This window comes from Somniosus microcephalus, chromosome 9 (assembly GCF_052327205.1).
Source record: "Somniosus microcephalus isolate GS21.2 chromosome 9, FLI_Smic_1.0, whole genome shotgun sequence".
NCBI lineage: Eukaryota > Metazoa > Chordata > Chondrichthyes > Squaliformes > Somniosidae > Somniosus > Somniosus microcephalus.
The window spans coordinates 40,595,594-40,615,643 of record NC_140995.1 but is presented as its reverse complement, the minus strand read 5'-3'; positions in this window follow the sequence as shown (position 1 = coordinate 40,615,643).

Sequence of the window (20,050 nt, the reverse complement as noted above, 5' to 3'; positions counted from 1 at the left end):
CCCAGTGTCAGGAAAAGTCCCCCCCAGTGTCAGTAACAATCGCCCGTCAGTAACAATCCCCCCCAGTGTCAGTAACAATCACCCCATGTCAGTAACAATCCCCCCCAGTGTCAGTAACAATCCCCCCCCGTGTCAGTAACAATCCCCCCCCAGTGTCAGGAACAATCCCCCCCAGTGTCAGTAACAATCTCCCCCAGTGTCAGTAAAAATCCCCCCCAGTGTCAGTAACAATCCCCCCCAGTGTCAGTAACAATTCCTCCCAGTGTCAGTGACAATCCCCCCCAGTGTCAGTAACAATCCCCTCCCGTGTCAGTTACAATCCCCCCCAGTGTCTGTAACAATCCCCCCAGTGTCAGTAACCATCCCCCCCAGTGTCAGTAACAATCCCGCCCAGTGTCAGTAACAATCCCCCCCAGTGTCAGGAACATTCCAACCCAGTGTCAGTAACAATCCCTCCCATTGTCAGTAACAATCCCCCCAGTGTCAGTAACAATCCCCCCCCAGTGTCAGTAACAATCCCACCCAGCCCAGTGTCAGAAACAATCTCCACAAGCCCACTGTCAGTTACAATCCCCCCGTGTCAGTAACAACAACCCCTAGTGACAGTAACATTCCCCCCCGTGTCAGTAACAATCTCCCGCACTGTCAGTAACAATCCGCCGCCAGTGTCAGGATCAATCCCCCCTCCCCAGCCCAGTGTCACAATCTCCCCCCAGTGTCAGTAATGATCCCCCCCAGTGTCAGTAACAATCCGTCCCCCCCGTGTCAGCAACAATCCCCCCCCAGTGTCAGTAACAATCCCCCCCAGTGTCAGTAAATATCCCCCCCAGTGTCAGTAACAATCCCCCCCAGTGTCAGTAACTATCCCCTCCCGTGTCAGTTACAATCCCCCCCAGTGTCTGTAACAATCCCCCCGTGTCAGTAATTATCCCCCCCCAGTGTCAGTAACAATCTCGCCCAGTGTCAGTAACAAACCCACACAGCCCAGTGTCAGAAACAATCTCCCCAAGCCCACTGTCAGTAACAATCCACCCGTGTCAGTAACAACAAGCCCCAGTGTCAGTAACAATCTCCCCCAGTGTCAGTAACAATCTCCCCATTGTCAGTAACAATCCGCCCCCAGTGTCAGGATCAATCCCGCCTCCCCAGCCCAGTGTCACAATCTCCCCCCAGTGTCAGTAACGATCCCCCCCAGTTTCAGTAACAATCAGTCCCCCCGTGTCAGCAACAATCCCCCCCAGTGTCAGTAACAATCCCCCACAGTGTCAGTAAAAATCCCCCCCAGTGTCAGTAACAATCCCCCCCAGTGTCAGTAACAATCCCTCCCAGTGTCAGTAACAATCCCCCCAGTGTCAGTAACAATCCCCTCCCATGTCAGTTTCAATCCCCCCCAGTGACTGTAACAATCCCCCCGTGTCAGTAACCAACCCCCCCAGTGTCAGTAACAATCCCGCCCAGTGTCAGTAACAATCTCCCCCAGTGTCAGTAACATTCCAACCCAGTGTCAGTAACAATCCCCCAGTGTCAGTAACAATCCCCCCCAGTGTCAGTAACAATCCCCCCAGTGTCAGTAACAACCCCCCGCAGTGTCAGTAACAATCCCTCCCAGTGTCAGTGACAATTCCCCCCAGTGTCAGTAACAATCCCCCCGTGGCAGTAACAATCCCCCCCCAGTGTCAGGAACAATCCCCCCAGTGTCAAGTAACAATCCCCCCCAGTCTCTGTAACAATCCCGCCCAGTGTCAGGAACAATCCCGCCCAGTGTCAGTAACAATCCCGCCCAGTGTCAGTAACAATCCCCCCATGTCAATAGCAATCCCCCCATGTCAGAAACAATCCCCCCCAGTGTCAGTAACAATCCCCCCCAGTGTCAGTAACAATCCCCCCCAGTGTCAGTAACAATCCCCCCCAGTGTCAGTAACAATCCCCCCCATGTCAGTAACAATCCCCCCAGTTTCAGTAACAATCCCACCCGTGTCAGTAACAATCCCCCCCAATGTCAGTAACAATCCCCCCAGTGTCAGTAACAATCCCCCCCAGTGTCAGTAACAATCCCCCAAGTGTCAGTAACAATCCCCCCCCAGTGCCAGGAACAATCCCACTCAGCCCAGTGTCAGAAACAATCTCCCCAAGCCCACTGTCAGTTACAATCCCCCCGTGTCAGTAACAACAACCCCTAGTGACAGTAACATTCCCCCCCGTGTCAGTAACAATCTACCGCACTGTCAGTAACAATCCGCCGCCAGTGTCAGGATCAATCCCCCCTCCCCAGCCCAGTGTCACAATCTCCCCCCAGTGTCAGTAATGATCCCCCCAGTGTCAGTAACAATCCGACCCCCCCGTGTCAGCAACAATCCCCCCCCAGTGTCAGTAACAATCCCCCCCAGTGTCAGTAAAAATCCCCCCCAGTGTCAGTAACAATCCCCCCCAGTGTCAGTAACAATCCCCTCCCGTGTCAGTTACAATCCCCCCCAGTGTCTGTAACTATCCCCCCGTGTCAGTAACCATCCCCCCCCAGTGTCAGTAACAATCTCGCCCAGTGTCAGTAACAATCCCCCCCAGTGTCAGTAACATTCCAACCCAGTGTCAGTAACAATCCCCCCAGTGTCAGTAACAATCCCCCCCAGTGTCAGTAACAATCCCCCCAGTGTCAGTAACAAACCCAGCCAGCCCAGTGTCAGAAACAATCTCCCCAAGCCCACTGTCAGCAACAATCCACCTGTGTCAGTAACAACAAGCCCCAGTGTCAGTAACAATCTCCCCCAGTGTCAGTAACAATCTCCCCATTGTCAGTAACAATCCGCCGCCAGTGTCAGGATCAATCCCGCCTCCCCAGCCCAGTGTCACAATCTCCCCCCAGTTTCAGTAATGATCCCCCCCAGTGTCAGTAACAATCCGTCCCCCAGTGTCAGTAACAATCCCCCCAGTGTCAGTAACGATCCCCCCCAGTGTCAGTAACAATCACCCCATGTCAGTAACAATCCCCCCCAGTGTCAGTAAAAATCCCCCCCAAGTGTCAGTAACAATCCCCCGTCAGTAACAATCCCTCCCAGTGTCAGTGACAACTCCCCCCAGTGTCAGTAACAATCCCCCCCGTGTCAGTAACAATCCCCCCCCAGTGTCAGGAACAATCCCCCCCAGTGTCAGTAACAATCCCCCCCAGTGTCAGTAAAAATCTCCCCCAGTGTCAGTAACAATCCCCCCCAGTGTCAGTAACAATTCCTCCCAGTGTCAGTAACAATCCCCCCCAGTGTCAGTAACAATCCCCTCCCGTGTCAGTTACAATCCCCCCCAGTGTCTGTAACAATCCCCCCAGTGTCAGTAACCATCCCCCCCAGTGTCAGTAACAATCCCGCCCAGTGTCAGTAACAATCCCCCCCAGTGTCAGGAACATTCCAACCCAGTGTCAGTAACAATCCCTCCCATTGTCAGTAACAATCCCCCCAGTGTCAGTAACAATCCCCCCCCAGTGTCATTAACAATCCCACCCAGCCCAGTGTCAGAAACAATCTCCCCAAGCCCACTGTCAGTTACAATCCCCCGTGTCAGTAACAACAACCCCCAGTGACAGTAACAATCCCCCCCGTGTCAGTAACAATCTCCCGCACTGTCAGTAACAATCCGCCGCCAGAGTCAGGATCAATCCCCCCTCCCCAGCCCAGTGTCACAATCTCCCCCCAGTGTCAATAACGATCCCCCCCAGTGTCAGTAAGAATCCGTCCCCCAGTGTCAGTAACAATCCCCCCCAGTTTCAGTAACAATCCCCCCCAGTGTCAGTAACAATCACCCCATGTCAGTAACAATCCCCCCCAGTGTCAGTAACAATCCCTCCCAGTGTCAGTGACAATTCCCCCCAGTGTCAGTAACAATCCCCCCCCCGTGTCAGTAACAATCCCCCCCCAGTGTCAGGAACAATCCCTCCCAGTGTCAGTAACAAACCCCCCCATGTCAGTTAGAATCCCTCCCAGTGTCAGTAAATATCCCCCCAGTGTCAGTAACAATCCCCCCCAGTGTCAGTAAAAATCCCCCCCAGTGTCAGTAACAATCCCCCCCAGTGTCAGTAACAATCCCTCCCAGTGTCAGTAATAATCCCCCCAGTGTCAGTTACAATCCCACCCAGCCCAGTGTCAGAAGCAATCTCCCCAAGCCCACTGTCAGTAACAATCCCCCCGTGTCAGTAACAACAACCCCCAGTGTCAGTAACAATCCCCCCCAGTGTCAGTAACAATCTCCCCCACTGTCAGTAACAATCCACCCCCAGTGTCAGGATCAATCGCCCCTCCTCAGCCCAGTGTCACAATCTCCCCCCAGTGTCAGTAACGATCCCCCCCAGTTTCAGTAACAATCAGTCCCCCCGTGTCAGCAACAATCCCCCCCAGTGTCAGTAACAATCCCCCACCGTGTCAGTAAAAATCCCCCCCAGTGTCAGTAACAATCCCCCCCAGTGTCAGTAACAATCCCTCCCAGTGTCAGTAACAATCCCCCCAGTGTCAGTAACAATCGCCTCCCATGTCAGTTTCAATCCCCCCCAGTGTCTGTAACAATCCCCCCGTGTCAGTAACCATCCCCCCCAGTGTCAGTAACAATCCCGCCCAGTGTCAGTAACAATCCCCCCCAGTGTCAGTAACATTCCAACCCAGTGTCATTAACAATCCCCCCAGTGTCAGTAACAATCCCCCCCAGTGTCAGTAACAATCCCCCCAGTGTCAGTAACAACCCCCCGCAGTGTCAGTAACAATCCCTCCCAGTGTCAGTGACAATTCCCCCCAGTGTCAGTAACAATCCCCCCGTGGCAGTAACAATCCCCCCCCAGTGTCAGGAACAATCCCCCCCAGTGTCATGTAACAATCCCCCCCAGTCTCAGTAACAATCCCGCCCAGTGTCAGTAACAACCCCGCCCAGTGTCAGTAACAATCCCGCCCAGTGTCAGTAACAATCCCCCCATGTCAATAGCAATCCCCCCATGTCAGTAACAATCCCCCCCAGTGTCAGTAACAATCCGCCCCAGTGTCAGTAACAATCCCCCCCAGTGTCAGTAACAATCCCCCCCAGTGTCAGTAACAATCCCCCCCATGTCAGTAACAATCCCCCCAGTTTCAGTAACAATCCCCCCCAGTGTCAGTAACAATCCCCCCCATGTCAGTTACAATCCCCCCGTGTCAGTAACAACAACCCCCAGTGACAGTAACAATCCCCCCCGTGTCAGTAACAATCTCCCGCACTGTCAGTAACAATCCGCCGCCAGTGTCAGGATCAATCCCCCCTCCCCAGCCCAGTGTCACAATCTCCCCCCAGTGTCAGTAACGATCCCCCCCAGTGTCAGTAACAATCCATCCCACAGTGTCAGTATCAATTCCCCCCAGTTTCAGTAAAGAGCCCCCCCAGCGTCAGTAACAATCACCCCATGTCAGTAACAATCCCCCCCAGTGTCAGTAACAATCCCTCCCAGTGTCAGTGACAATTCCCCCCAGTGTCAGTAACAATCCCCCCCCATGTCAGGAACAATCCCCCCCCAGTGTCAGGAACAATCCCCCCCAGTGTCAGTAACAATCCCCCCCAGTGTCAGTAACAATCCCCCAGTGTCAGTAACAATCCCCCCCGTGTCAGTAACAATACCCCCAGCATCAGTAACATTCCCCCCATGTTAGTAACAATCCTCCTCAGTGGCAGTAACAATCCTACCCAGTGTCAGTAACAATCCCCCCCAGTGTCAGTAACAATCCCTCCCAGTGTCAGTAACAAACCAACCCAGTTTCAGTAACAATCCCCCCAGTGTCAGTAACAATCCCCCCCAGTGTCAGTAACAATCTCCCCCACTATCAGTAACAATCCACCCTCAGTGTCAGGATCAATCGCCCCTCCCCAGCCCAGTGTCACAATCTCCCCCCAGTTTCAGTAACGATCCCCCCCAGTGTCAGTAACAATCCGTCCCCCCGTGTCAGCAACAATCCCCCCCCAGTGTCAGTAGCAATCCCCCCCAGTGTCAGTAAAAATCCCCCCAGTGTCAGTAACAATCCCCCCCAGTGTCATTAACAATCCCTCCCAGTGTCAGTAACAATCCCCCCCAGTGTCAGTTACAATCCCCTCCCGTGTCAGTTACAATTCCCCCAGTGTCTGTAACAATCCCCCCGTGTCAGTAACCATCCCCCCCCAGTGTCAGTAACAATCCCGCCCAGTGTCAGTAACAATCCCCCCCAGTGTCAGTAACATTCCAACCCAGTGTCAGTAACAATGACCCCATTTCAGTAACAATCCCCCCCGTGTCAGTAAAAATCCCACCCAGTGTCAGTAACAATTCCGCCCAGTGTCAGTAACAATCCCCCCCAGTGTCAGTAACGATCCCCCCCAGTGTCAGTAACAATCACCCCATTTCAGTAACAATCCCCCCCAGTGTCAGTAAAAATCCCCCCCAGTGTCAGTAACAATCCCCCCCAGTGTCAGTAACAATCCCTCCCAGTGTCAGTGACAATTCCCCCCAGTGTCTGTAACAATCCCCCCCGTGTCAATAACAAACCCCCCCCAGTGTCAGGAACAATCCCCCCCAGTGTCAGTAAAAATCCCCCCCAGTGTCTGTAACAATCCCCCCCAGTGTCAGTAACAATTCCTCCCAGTGTCAGTAACAATCCCCCCCAGTGTCAGGAATAATCCCCTCCCGTGTCAGTTACAATCCCCCCCAGTGTCTGTAACAAGCCCCGCAGTGTCAGTAACCATCCCCCCCAGTGTCAGTAACAATCCCGCCCAGTGTCAGTAACAATCCCCCCCAGTGTCAGTAACATTCCAACCCAGTGTCAGTAACAATCCCTCCCATTGTCAGTAACAATCCCCCCAGAGTCAGTAACCATCCCCCCCCACTTTCAGTAACAATCCCCCCCAGTGTCAGTAACAATCACCCCCAGTGTGAGTAACAATCCCCCCAGTGTCAGTAACAATCCCCCCCCCAGTGTCAGTAACAATCCCACCCAGCCCAGTGTCAGAAACAATCTCCCCAAGCCCACTGTCAGTTACAATCCCCCCGTGTCAGTAACAACAACCCTCAGTGACAGTAACAATCACCCCCGTGTCAGTAACAATCTCCCGCACTGTCAGTAACAATCCGCCGCCAGTGTCAGGATCAATCCCCCCTCCCCAGCACAGTGTCACAATCTCCCCCCAGTGTCAGTAACGATCACCCCCAACGTCAGTAACTATCCGTCCCCCAGTGTCAGTAACAATCCCCCCCAGTTTCAATAACGATCCCCCCCAGTGTCAGTAACAATCACCCCATGTCTGTAACAGTCCCCCCAGTTTCAGTAACAATCCCCCCCAGTGTCAGTAACAATCCCCCCAGTGTCAGTAACAATCCCCCCAGTGTCAGTAAAAATCCCCCCAGTGTCAGTAACAAACCCCCCCAGTGTCAGTAACAATCCCTCCCAGTGTCAGTAACCATCCCCCCCAAGTGTCAGTAACAATGCCGCCCAGTCCGTAACAATCCCCCCCAGTGTCAGTAACATTCCAACTCAGTGTCAGTAACAATCCCCCCAGTTTCAGTTACAATCCCCCCCGTGTCAGTAACAATCCCCCAGTGTCAGTAACAATCGCACCCAGCCCAGTGTCAGAAACAAACTCCCCAAGCCCACTGTCAGTAACAATCCCCCCGTGTCAGTAACAATCCCCCCCAGTGTCAGTAACAATCCCCCCCAGTGTCAGTAACAATCCCACCACAGTGTCAGTAACAAACTCCCCCAGTATCAGTAACAATCTTCGCCAGTGTCAGTAACAATCCCTCCAGTGTCAGTAACAATCCCCCTCGTGTCAGTAACTATACCCCAGCGTCAGTAACAATCCCCCCGTATTCGTAACAATCCTCCTCAGTGGCAGTAACAATCCCACCCAGTGTCAGTAACAATCCCTCCCAGTGTCAGTAACAATCCCCCCCGTGGCAGTAACAATCCCCTCAGTGTCAGTAACAATCCCCCTCATGTCAGTAACTATACCCCAGCGTCAGTAACAATCCCCCCGTATACGTAACAATCCTCCTCAGTGGCAGTAACAATCCCACCCAGTGTCAGTAACAATCCCTTCCAGTGTCAGTAACAATCCCCCCCAGTGTCAGTAACAATCCCCCCCAGTGTCAGTAACAATCCCCCCCCAGTGCCAGTAACAATCCCCCCCCTGTATCAGTAAAAATCCCCCCCAGTGTCAGTAACAATCCCCCCCAGTGTCAGTATCAATCCCTCCCATTGTCAGTTACAATCCCCCCCAGTGTCAGTAACAATCCCCCCCGTTTCAGTTACAATGCTCCCACAGTGTCGGTTACTGACACTGGGGGGGGGATTGTTACTGACACTGGGCGGGATTGTTACTGACACTTGGGGGTGATGGTTACTGACACGGGGGGGATTGTTACTATCACCCCCAAGTGTCAGTAACAATCCCGCCCAGTGTCAGTAACAATCCCCCCAGTGTCAGTTAGAATCCGCCCCAGTGTCAGTAACAATTCCCCCAGTGTCAGTAACAATCCCACCCAGCCCAGTGTCAGATACAATCTCCCAAGCCCACTGTCAGTAACAATCCCCCCGTGTCAGTAACAACAACCCCCAGTGTCAGTAACAATCCCCCCCAGTGTCAGTAACAATCTCCCCCACTGTCAGTAACAATCCGCCACCAGTGTCAGGATCAATCCCCGCTCTCCAGCCCAGTGTCACAATCTCCCCCCAGTGTCAGTAACAATCCCCCCGTGTCAGTAATGATCCCCGCCCAGTGTCAGTAACAATCACCCCATGTCAGTAACAATCTCCCCCAGTGTCAGTAGCAATCGCCTCCAGTGTCAGTAACAATCCCCCCCAGTGTCAGTAACATTCCCCCCCAGTGTCAGTAACAATCCCCCTACCAGAGTCAGTAACAAACCCCCCCAGTGTCAGGAACAATCGCCCCACCAGATTCAGTAACAATCCCCCCCAGTGTCAGTAACAATCCCCCAGTGTCAGTAACAATCCCCCCCAGTGTCAGTAACAATCCCCCCACCAGTCAGTAACAATCCCCCCGTGTCAGTAACAATCCCCCCGTGTCAGTAACAATCCCCCCAGTGTCAGTAACAACCCTCCCCATGTCAGTAACAATCCCACCGCAGCTTCAGTAACAATCTCTCCCAGTTGCAGTAACAATCTCCCCCAGTGTCAGTAACAATCCCCCCCGTGTCAGTAACAATCCCCCGCAGTGTCAGTAACAATCCCCACCCCGTGGCAGCAACAATACACCCAGTGTCAGTAACAATCACACCCGTGTCAGTAACAATACCCCCAGCGTCAGTAACAATCCCCCCCAGTGTCAATAACAATCCCCCCAAGTGTCAGAAACAATCCCCGCCAGTGTCAGTAACAATCCACCCCAGTGTCAGTAACAATCCCCCCATGTCAATAACAATCCGCCCAGTTTCAGTAACAATCCCCCCAGTGTCAGTATCAATCCCCCCCACCAGTGTCAGTAACAATCCCCCCCAGTGTCAGTAACAAACCCCCCCGTGTCAGTAAGAGTCACCCCCAGTGTCAGCAAAAATCACCCCCAGCGTCATTAACAATTCCCACCAGTGTCAGTAACAATCCTTCCCAGTGTCAGTAACAATCCCCCCCAGTGTCAGTAACAATCCCCCCATGTCACTTACAATTCCCCCCCCAGTGTCAGTAACAATCCACCCCAGTGTCAGTAACAAGCCGTCCCCCAGTGTCAGCAACAATCCCCCCCCCCAGTGTCAGTAACGATCCCCCCCAGTGTCAGGAACAATCACCCCATGTCAGTAACAATCTCCCCCAGTGTCAGTAACAATCGCCTCCAGTGTCAGTAACAATCCCCCTCAGTGTTCCGTAACAATCCCCCCCAGCGTCAGTAACAATCCCCCCACCAGAGACAGTAACAATCCTCCCCAGTGTCAGTAACTACCCTCCCCCGTGTCAGTAGCAATCCCACCGCTGTGTCAGTAACAATCTCCCCCAGTGTCAGTAACATTCTCCCCCAGTGTCAGTAACAATCCCCCCCGTGTCAGTAACAACCCCCCCCCAGTGTCAGTATCAATTCCCCCGTGGCAGTAACAATCCCCCAGTGTCAGTAACAATCCCCCCATGTCAGTAACAATACCCCCAGCATCAGTAACAAACCCCCCGTGTCAGTAACAATCCTCCCCAGTGTCAGTAACAATCCTCCCCAGTGTCAGTAACAATCCCCCCCAGTGTCAGTAACCATTCCCCCCCGTGTCAGTAACAATCACTCCCAGTGTCAGTAACAACCCCCCAGTGTCAGTAACAATTCCCCCCCCAGTGTCAGTAATAATCCCCGCCCAGTGTCAGTAACAATCCCCGCCCAGTGTCAGTAATAATCCCCCCCAGTGTCAGTAACAGTCCCCCCCCAGTGTCAGTAACAATCGCCTCCAGTGTCAGTAACAATCCACCCCAGTGTCAGTAACAATCCTCCCTCCAGTGTCAGTAATAATCCCCCCGCAGTGTCAGTAACAGTCCCCCCCAGTGTCAGTAACAATCGCCTCCAGTGTCAGTAACAATCCCCCCCCAGTGTCAGAAACAATCCCCCCCAGTGTCAGTAACAATTGCCCCCCAGTGTCAGTAACAATACCCCCCAGTGTCAGTAACAATCGCCTCCAGTGTCAGTAACTATCCCCCCAGTGTCAGTAACAATCCCCCCGTGTCAGTAACAATCGCCCCACCAGAGTCAGCAACAATCCCCCCCAGTGTCAGTAACAATCCCCCCCAGTGTCAGTAACTACCCCCCCAAGTGTCAGTGACAATCCCCCCCAGTGTCAGTTACAATCGCCCCCGGATCAGTAACAATCTCACCCAGTGTCAGTAACAATCGTCCCTCCAGTATGAGTAACAATCCCCCACCAGTGTCAGTAACAATCCCCCCCAGTGTCAGTAACAATCCCCCCCAGTGTCAGTAACAACCCCCCCACAGTGTCAGTAAAAATCCCCCCGTGTCAGTAACAATCCCCCCCAGTGTCAGTAACAATCCCCCCAGTGTCAGTAACAATCCGCCCAGTGTCAGTAACAATCCCCCCCCAGTGTCAGTAAAAATCCCCCCCAGTGTCAGGAACAATCCCCCCCAGTGTCATGTAACAATACCCCCCAGTGTCAGTAACAATCCCGCCCAGTGTCAGAAACAATTCCCCCCATGTCAGTAGCAGTCCCCCCATGTCAGTAACAATCCCCCACAGCGTCAGTAACAATCCCCCCCAGTGTCAGTAACAATCCCCCCCAGTGTCAGTAACAATCCCCCCATGTCAGTAACAATCCCCCCCAGTGTCAGTAACCATTGCCCCCCGTGTCAGTAACAATCACTCCCAGTGTCAGTAACAACCCCCCCAGTGTCAGTAACAATTCCCCCCCCAGTGTCAGTAATAATCCCCGCCCAGTGTCAGTAACAATCCCCCCCCAGTTTCAGTAATAATCCCCCCCAGTTTCAGTAACAGTCCCCCCCAAGTGTCAGTAACAATCGCCTCCAGTGTCAGTAACAATCCCCCCCAGTGTCAGTTACAATCCTCCCTCCAGTGTCAGTAATAATCCCCCCGCAGTGTCAGTAACAGTCCCCCCCAGTTTCAGTAACAATCGCCTCCAGTGTCAGTAACAATCCCCCCCCAGTGTCAGTAACAATCCCCCCCAGTGTCAGTAACAATTGCCCCCCAGTGTCAGTAACAATACCCCCCAGTGTCAGGAACAGTCCACCCCCAGTGTCAGGAACAATCCCCCCCAGTGTCATGTAACAATCCCCCCCAGTGTCAGTAACAATCCCGCCCAGTGTCAGAAACAATTCCCCCCATGTCAGTAGCAGTCCCCCCATGTCAGTAACAATCCCCCACAGCGTCAGTAACAATCCCCCCCAGTGTCAGTAACAATCCCCCCCAGTGTCAGTAACAATCCCCCCCAGTGTCAGTAAAAATTCCCCCATGTCAGTAACAATCCCCCCCAGTGTCAGTAACCATTGCCCCCCGTGTCAGTAACAATCACTCCCAGTGTCAGTAACAACCCCCCCAGTGTCAGTAACAATTCCCCCCCAGTGTCAGTAATAATCCCCGCCCAGTGTCAGTAACAATCCCCCCCCAGTGTCAGTAATAATCCCCCCCAGTGTCAGTAACAGTCCCCCCCAAGTGTCAGTAACAATCGCCTCCAGTGTCAGTAACAATCCCCCCCAGTGTCAGTTACAATCCTCCCTCCAGTGTCAGTAATAATCCCCCCGCAGTGTCAGTAACAGTCCCCCCCCAGTTTCAGTAACAATCGCCTCCAGTGTCAGTAACAATCCCCCCCCCAGTGTCAGTAACAATCCCCCCCAGTGTCAGTAACAATTGCCCCCCAGTGTCAGTAACAATACCCCCCAGTGTCAGGAAGAGTCCACCCCTAGTGTCAGTAACAATCCCCCCAGTGTCAGTAAGAATCCCTCCCCCAGTGTCAGTAACAATCCCCCCTCAGTGTCAGTAACAATCCCCCCCCAGTGTCATTAACTATCCCCCCCAGTGTCAGTAACAATGCCACCCAGCTTGGTGTCAGTAACAATCCCCCCAAGCCGACTGTTAGTAACAATCCACCCGTGTCAGTAACAACAAACCCCAGTGTCAGTAACAATCCACCCCAGTTTCAGTAACGATCCCCCCCAGTGTCAGTAACAATTCCCCCCACGTGTGAGTAACAAGCCCCCCAGCCCAATGTTAGTAACAATTCCTCCCATGTCAGTAACAATACCCCCCAGTGTCAGTAACAATCCTCCCTCCAGTATGAGTAACAATCCCCCGCCAGTGTCAGTAACAATCCCCCCCCAGTGTCAGTAACAATCCCCCCCAGTGTCAGTAACAGCCCCCCCCAGTGTCAGTAAAAATCCCCCCCAGTGTCAGGAACAATCCCCCCCAGTGTCATGTAACAAACCCCCCAGTGTCAGTAACAGCCCCCCGACAGTGCCAGTAAAAATCCTCCCGTGTCAGTAACAAGCCCCCCAGTGTCAGTAACAATCCCCCACAGTGTCAGTAACAATCCCCCCAGTGTCAGTAACAATCCCCCCCAGTGTCAGTAAAAATCCCCCCCAGTGTCAGGAACAATCCCCCCAGTGTCATGTAACAAACCCCCCAGTGTCAGTAACAATCCCGCCCAGTGTCAGAAACAATTCCCCCCATGTCAGTAGCAATCCCCCATGTCAGTAACAATCCCCCACAGTGTCAGTAACAATCCCCCCCAGTGTCAGTAACAATCCCCCCCAGTGTCAGTAACAATCCCCCCCAGTGTCAGTAACAATCCCCCCATGTCAGTAACAATCCCCCCAGTTTCAGTAACAATCCCCCCCAGTGTCAGTAACAATCCCCCCCAGTGTCAGTAACAATCCCTCCCAGTGTCAGTAACAATCCCCCCCAGTGTCAGTAACAATCCCACCCAGCCCAGAGTCAGAAACAATCTCTCCAAGTCCACTGTCAGTTACAATCCTCCCGTGTCAGTAACAACAACCCCCAGTGTCAGTAACAATCCCCCCCGTGTCAGTAACAATCTCCCGCACTGTCAGTAACAATCCACCGCCAGTGTCAGGATCAATTCCCCCTCCCCAGCCCAGTGTCACAATCTCCCCCCAGTGTCAGTAACGATCCCCCCCGTGTCAGTAACAATCCGTCCCCCAGTGTCAGTAACAATCCCCCCCAGTTTCAGTAACGATCCCCCCCCAGTGTCAGTAACAATCACCCCATGTCAGTAACAATCCCCCCCCTGTGTCAGTAACAATCCCCCCCCAGTGTCAGGAACAATCCCCCCCAGTGTCAGTAACAATCCCCCCCAGTGTCAGTAGCAATCCCGCCCAGTGTCAGTAACAATCCTGCCCAGTGTCAGTAACAATCTCCCCCATGTCAGTAACAATCCCCCCATGTCAGTAACAATCCCTCCCAGTGTCAGTAACAAATCCCCCCAGTGTCAGTAACAATCCCCCCCAGTGTCAGTAACAATCCCTCCCAGTGTCAGTAACAATCCCCCCCAGTGTCAGTAACAATCCCCCCCAGTGTCAGTAACAATCCCCCCCAGTGTCAGTAACAATCCCTCCCAGTGTCTGTAACAATCCCCCCATGTGAGTAACCATCCCCCCCAGTGTCAGTAACAATCCCGCCCAGTGTCAGTAACAATCCCCCCCAGTGTCAGTAACAATCCCCCCCAGTGTCAGTAACAATCACCCCATGTCAGTAACAATCCCCCCCAGTGTCAGTAAAAATCCCCCCCAGTGTCAGTAACAATTCCCCCAGTGTCAGTAACAATCCCTCCCAGTGTCAGTGACAATTCCCCCCAGTGTCAGTAACAATCCCCCCCGTGTCAGTAACAATCCCCCCCCAGTGTCAGTAACAATCCCCCCAGTGTCAGTAAAAATCCCCCCCAGTGTCAGTAACAATCCCCCCCAGTGTCAGTAACAATTCCTCCCAGTGTCAGTAACAATCCCCCCCAGTGTCAGTAACAATCCCCTCCCGTGTCAGTTACAATCCCCCCCAGTGTCTGTAACAATCCCCCCAGTGTCAGTAACCATCCCCCCCAGTGTCAGTAACAATCCCGCCCAGTGTCAGTAACAATCCCCCCCAGTGTCAGTAACATTCCAACCCAGTGTCAGTAACAATCCCTCCCATTGTCAGTAACAATCCCCCCAGTGTCAGTATCCATCCCCCCCCAGTTTCAGTAACAATCCCCCCCAGTGTCAGTAACAATCCCCCCCAGTGTCAGTAACAATCCCCCCAGTGTCAGTAACAATCCCCCCCCGTGTCAGTAACAATCCCACCCAGCCCAGTGTCAGAAACAATCTCCCCAAGCCCACTGTCAGTTACAATCCCCCCGTGTCAGTAACAATCTCCCGCACTGTCAGTAACAATCCGCCGCCAGTGTCAGGATCAATCCCCCCTCCCCAGCCCAGTGTCACAATATCCCCCCAGTGTCAGTAACAATCCCCCCCAGTGTCAGTAACAAACTCCCCCACTATCAGTAACAATCCACCCTCAGTGTCAGGATCAATCGCCCCTCCCCAGCCCAGTGTCACAATCTCCCCCCAGTGTCAGTAACGATCCCCCCCAGTGTCAGTAACAATCCGTCCCTCCGTGTCAGCAACAATCCCCCCCCAGTGTCAGTAGCAATCCCCCCCAGTGTCAGTAAAAATCCCCCCCAGTTTCAGTAACATTCCCCCCAGTGTCAGTAACAATCCCCCCCAGTGTCAGTAACAATCCCCCCCAGTGTCAGTAACAATCCCCTCCCATGTCAGTTAAAATCCCCCCCAGTGTCTGTAACAATCCCCCCGTGTCAGTAAGCATCCCCCCCCAGTGTCAGTAACAATCCCGCCCAGTATCAATAACAATCCCCCCCAGTGTCAGTAACATTCCAACCCAGTGTCAGTAACAATCCCCCCAGTGTCAGTAACAATCCCCCCCAGTGTCAGCAACAATCCCCCCAGTGTCAGTAACAAACCCACCCAGCCCAGTGTCAGAAACAATCTCCCCAAGCCCACTGTCAGTAACAATCCACCCGTGTCAGTAACAACAAGCCCCAGTGTCAGTAACAATCTCCCCCAGTGTCAGTAACAATCTCCCCATTGTCAGTAAGAATCCGCCCCCAGTGTCAGGATCAATCCCGCCTCCCCAGCCCAGTGTCACAATCTCCCCCCAGTGTCAGTAATGATCCCCCCCAGTGTCAGTAACAATCCGTCCCCCAGTGTCAGTAACAATCCCCCCCAGTGTCAGTAACGATCCCCCCCAGTGTCAGTAACAATCACACCATGTCAGTAACAATCCCCCCCAGTGTCAGTAAAAATCCCCCCCGTGTCAGTAACAATCCCCCCCAGTGTCAGTAACAATCCCTCCCAGTGTCAGTGACAATTCCCCCCAGTGTCAGTAACAATCCCCCCCGTGTCAGTAACAATCCCCCCCCCCCAGTGTCAGGAACAATCCCCCCCCAGTGTCAGTAACAATCCCCCCCAGTGTCAGTAAAAATCCCCCCCAGTGTCAGTAACAATCCCCCCCAGTGTCAGTAACAATTCCTCCCAGTGTCAGTAACAATCCCCCACAGTGTCAGTAACAATCCCCTCCCGTGTCAGTTACAATCCCCCCCAGTGTCTGTAACAATCCCCCCAGTGTCAGTAACAATCCCCCCCCAGTGTCAGTAACAATCCCACCCAGCCCAGTGTCAGAAACAATCTCCCCAAGCCCACTGTCAGTTACAATCCCCCCGTGTCAGAAACAACAACCCTCAGTGACAGTAACAATCCCCCCCGTGTCAGTAACAATCTCCCGCACTGTCAGTAAAAATCCGCCGCCAGTGTCAGGATCAATCCCCCCTCCCCAGCCCAGTGTCACAATCTCCCCCCAGTGTCAGTAACGATCCCCCCCAGTGTCAGTAACAATCCGTCCCCCAGTGTCAGTAACAATCCCCCCCAGTTTCAGTAACGATCCCCCCCAGTGTCAGTAACAATCACCCCATGTCAGTAACAGTCCCCCCAGTTTCAGTAACAATCCCCCCCGTGTCAGTAACAATCCCCCCCAGTGTCAGTAACAATCCCCCCAGTGTCAGTAAAAATCCCCCCTGTGTCAGTAACAAACCCACCCAGTGTCAGTAACAATCCGTCCCAGTGTCAGTAACCATCCCCCCCAAGTGTCAGTAACAATCCCACCCAGTCAGTAACAATCCCCCCCAGTGTCAGTAACATTCCAACTCAGCGTCAGTAACAATCCCCCCAGTTTCAGTTACAATCCCCCCAAGTGACAGTAACAATCCCCCCAGTGTCAGTAACAATCGCACCCAGCCCAGTGTCAGAAACAAACTCCCCAAGCCCACTGTCAGTAACAATCACCCCATGTCAGTAACAATCCCCCCCAGTGTCAGTAACAATCCCTCCCAGTGTCAGTAACAATCCCCCCCGTGGCAGTAACAATCCCCCCAGTGTCAGTAACAATCCCCCTCATGTCAGTAACTATACCCCAGCGTCAGTAACAATCCCCCCGTATACGTAACAATCCTCCTCAGTGGCAGTAACAATCCCACCCAGTTTCAGTAACAATCCCTCCCAGTGTCAGTAACAATCCCCCCCAGTGTCAGTAATATTCCAACCCAGTGTCAGTAACAATCCCCCCAGTGTCAGTTAGAATCCGCCCCAGTGTCAGTAACAATTCCCCCAGTGTCAGTAACAATCCCACCCAGCCCAGTGTCAGAAACAATCTCCCCAAGCCCACTGTCAGTAACAATCCCCCCGTGTCAGTAACAACAAACCCCAGTGTCAGTAACAATCCCCCCCAGTGTCAGTAACAATCTCCCCATTGTCAGTAACAATCCGCCACCAGTGTCAGGATCAATCCCCGCTCTCCAGCCCAGTGTCACAATCTCCCCCCAGTGTCAGTAACAATCCCCCCAGTGTCAGTAATGATCCCCGCCCAGTGTCAGTAACAATCACCCCATGTCAGGAACAATCTCCCCCAGTGTCAGTAGCAATCGCCTCCAGTGTCAGTAACAATCCCCCCCAGTGTCAGTAACAATCCCCCCCAGTGTCAGTAACAATCCACCTACCAGAGTCAGTAACAATCCCCCCCAGTGTCAGGAACAATCGCCCCACCAGAGTCAGTAACAATCCCCCCCAGTGTCAGTAACAATCCCCCAGTGTTAGTAACAATCCCCCCAGTGTCAGTAACAATCCCCCCACCAGTCAGTAACAATCCCCCCCAGTGTCAGTAACAATCCTCCTCATGTCAGTAACAATCCACCGCAGCTTCAGTAACAATCTCCCCCAGTTGCAGTAACAATCTCCCCCAGTGTCAGTAACAATCCCCCCCGTGTCAGTAACAATCCCCCACAGTGTCAGTAACAATCCCAACCCCGTGGCAGTAACAATACACCCAGTGTCAGTAACAATCCCACCCGTGTCAGTAACAATACCCCCAGCGTCAGTAACAATCCCCCCCAGTGTCAGTAACAATCCCCTAAAGTGTCAGTAACAGTCCCCGCCAGTGTCAGTAACAATCCCCCCCAGTGTTAGTAACAATCCACCCATGTCAGTAACAATCCGCCCAGTTTCAGTAACAATCCCCCCAGTGTCAGTATCAATCCCCCCCCACCAGTGTCAGTAACAATCGCCCCCAGTGTCAGTAACAAACCCCCCCCGTGTCAGTAAGAGTCACCCCCAGTGTCAGCAAAAATCACCCCCAGTGTCAGTAACAATTCCCACCAGTGTCAGTAACAATCCCTCCCAGTGTCAGTAACAATCCCCCCCAGTGTCAGTAACAATCCCCCCCGTGTCACTTACAATCCCCCCCCCAGTGTCAGTAACAATCCACCCCAGTGTCAGTAACAAGCCATCCCCCAGTGTCAGCAACAACCCCCCCCCCCAGTGTCAGTAACGATCCCCCCCAGTGTCAGGAACAATCACCCCATGTCAGTAACAATCTCCCCCAGTGTCAGTAACAATCGCCTCCAGTGTCAGTAACAATCCCCCTCAGTGTTCCGTAACAATCCCCCCCAGTGTCAGTAACAATCCCCCCACAAGAGTCAGTAACAATCCTCCCCAGTGTCAGTAACTACCCTCCCCCGTGTCAGTAACAATCCGACCGCAGTGTCAGTAACAATCTCCCCCAGTGTCAGTAACATTCTCCCCCAGTGTCAGTAACAATCCTGCCCAGTGTCAGTAACAATCCCCCCAGTGTCAGTAACATTCCAACCCAGTGTCAGTAACAATCCCCCCAGTGTCAGTAACAATCCCCCCCAGTGTCAGCAACAATCCCCCCAGTGTCAGTAACAAACCCAGCCAGCCCAGTGTCAGAAACAATCTCCCCAAGCCCACTGTCAGTAACAATCCAACCGTGTCAGTAACAACAAGCCCCAGTGTCAGTAACAATCTCCCCCAGTGTCAGTAACAATCTCCCCATTGTCAGTAACAATCCACCCCCAGTGTCAGGATCAATCCCGCGTCCCCAGCCCAGTGTCACAATCTCCCCCCAGTGTCAGTAATGATCCCCCCCAGTGTCAGTAACAATCCGTCCCCCAGTGTCAGTAACAATCCCCCCCAGTGTCAGTAACGATCCCCCCCAGTGTCAGTAACTATCACCCCATGTCAGTAACAATCCCCCCCAGTGTCAGTAACGATCCCCCCCAGTGTCAGTAACAATCCCCCCCAGTGTCAGTAACAATCCCTCCCAGTGTCAGTGACAATTCCCCCCAGTGTCAGTAACAATCCCCCCCGTATCAGTAACAATCCCCCCCCAGTGTCAGGAACAATCACCCCCAGTGTCAGTAACAATCCCCCCCAGTGTCAGTAAAAATCCCCCCCAGTGTCAGTAAAAATCCCCCCCAGTGTCAGTAACAATCCGCCCCAGTGTCAGTAACAATTCCTCCCAGTGTCAGTAACAATCCCCCCCAGTGTCAGTAACAATCCCCTCCCGTGTCAGTCACAATCCCCCCCAGTGTCTGTAACAATCCCCCCAGTGTCAGGAACCATCCCCCCCAGTGTCAGTAACAATCCCGCCCAGTTTCAGTAACAATCCCCCCCCCTGTGTCAGTAACATTCCAACCCAGTGTCAGTGACAATCCCTCCCATTGTCAGTAACAATCCCCCCAGTGTCAGTAACCATCACCCCCCAGTTTCAGTAACAATCCCCCCCAGTGTCAGTAACAATCCCCCCCAGTGTCAGTAACAATCCCCCCAGTGTCAGTAACAATCCCCCCCCAGTGTCAGTAACAATCCCACCCAGCCCAGTGTCAGAAACAATCTCCCCAAGCCCACTGTCAGTTACAATCCCCCCGTGTCAGTAACAACAACCCTCAGTGACAGTAACAACCCCCCCCGTGTCAGTAACAATCTCCCGCACTGTCAGTAACAATCCGCCGCCAGTGTCAGGATCAATCCCCCCTCCCCAGCCCAGTGTCACAATCTCCCCCAGTGTCAGTAACAATCCCCCCCAGTGTCAGTAACAATCTCCCCCACTATCAGTAACAATCCACCCTCAGTGTCAGGATCAATCGCCCCTCCCCAGCCCAGTGTCACAATCTCCCCCCAGTGTCAGTAACGATCCCCCCCAGTGTCAGTAACAATCCATCCC